We start from the raw sequence: 2048 nt of genomic DNA on the forward strand, positions 1-2048 counted from the left end.
AAATGAAACTAGATGTGTATCTCTAACCATACACTAAAATCAACTCAAAATGGATTAAAGACTAAGGTAAAAGACCTGAAACTGTAAAATTACTAAGGGAAAATATAGGTGAAACACTTCCGCAGTTAGGTCAGGGCATAGGCTTTATGAACATGAGCCCCAAAGCACAAATGAAACAATAATATTTTTAAAAAGCAGCAAAAGAAATAATAAACAAATGGGACTATATCAAGCTAAAAAGTTTCTGCACAGCAAAAGAAACAGTCAACAGAATGAAAAGACAGCCTACAGAGTGGGAGAAAATTTTGGCTAACTATGCATCTGACAAGGGACTAATATCCAGAATATACACAGAACTCAAGCAATTATACAGTAAAAAAATAAATGACCCAATTAAAAAATGGGCAAAGAAGCTGAATAGACATTTTTCAAAGGAAGATATACAAATGGCCAACAGATACATGAAAAAATGCTCAAATCACTAGTCATTAGGGAAATGCAAATTAAAACCACATTGAGATACCACCTCACTCCCGTTGGACTGGCTATATGAAAAAAGATGGTGAATAACAAATGCTGGCGAAGGTGTGGAGAGAAAGGCACACTACTGCACTGTTGGTGGGACTGTAAATTAGCACAACCACTTTGGAAAACAATTTGGAGGTTTCTCAAACAACTACAGATAGATCTTCCATATGATCCAGCAATCCCTCTTCTGGGTATATATCCAGAGGAATGGAAATCATCATGTCGAAGAGATACCCGCACTCCCATGTTTATTGCAGCTCTGTTTACAGTAGCCAAGATATGGAACCAACCTAAATGTCTATCAATAGATGATTGGGTAAGGAAACTGATATATATACACTATGGAATACTACTCTGCCATAAAGAAGAATGAAATACTCCCATTTGCAACAACATGTATGAACCTGGAGAAACTTATGTTGAGTGAAACAAGCAAAGCATAGAGGGATATATACTGCATGTGCTCACTCATATGTGGGAGCTAAGAGAGAAAGGAAAGCAGGAAAGAAAGACCACAGTAGTGCCGTGATCCAACAGAGGGAGGGAACATTCCTGGGGGTACAAATTGGGGTGGAGGGAGTAGGGAAGGGGAAGGCAGGTTGGGGGTTAATTGGGAGGGGACAAAGGGTACAAAAGTAATTTCTGATAATGGGTATGCCCCCAGTATGAATCTGGCCCTCACATCATGGGCAGGAGGGGAGACAATCAGCTTTGTATCTCATGAATATTCATAATAAATAAATGATAATAGAAAAATAATAAATAAACTGAACAAAGGCATAAAAAATTAATTAATGGATCATGGACTTAAATATAAAACATAAAGTTACAAAACTTTCAGAAAAAAATATAAAAAATTCTTTAGGATCCAGGGCTAGACAGAGTTCTTAGACTTGACATTAAAATTATGATATATAAAAGGAAAAGTTTATAAGTTGGACTTTATCAAATTTTAAACTTTTTCTATTTTAAAGCCTATGTGAAAACAATGGAAAGACATGTTACAGACTGGGAGAAAATAGTTGCAAACTATTTATCCCGTAAATTACTAGAACATGTAAAGAACTTTTAAAAAAGTTGCAAAAGGTTTTATACTGTATGATTCCATTTATATAATATTCTTCAAATGGCAAAATTATAGAACTAGAGAGCAGATAGGGAGTAGACAGGAGGGAATTGGGCGTGGCTATATAAGGGCTACAAGAATGATCCTTGTGGTGATGGAAATGTTCTTGTCAGTATTAATGTCAATATTCTGGTTGTGAAACTGCACTGTAGTGTTCCAGATGTTACCTTCTGGGGAAACTAAGAATATGCAAGATCTCTCTGTATTATTTCTTACAAGTATATGTAAATTTACAATTATCTCAATAAAATTTTCAATTAAAAAGTACACAATGAGTTTTAAATGCCTCTCAAAATGGTAGTTTTTTTTTTTTTTTTTTTTTTTTTTTTCTGGAACAGAGATTCAAACCCTTAACCCTGGTTATAATACCAAACTCTAACCAACTAAGCTAACC

This window comes from Galeopterus variegatus, unplaced genomic scaffold (assembly GCF_000696425.1).
Source record: "Galeopterus variegatus unplaced genomic scaffold, G_variegatus-3.0.2 Scaffold6638, whole genome shotgun sequence".
In the NCBI taxonomy this organism is placed as follows: Eukaryota; Metazoa; Chordata; class Mammalia; order Dermoptera; family Cynocephalidae; genus Galeopterus; species Galeopterus variegatus.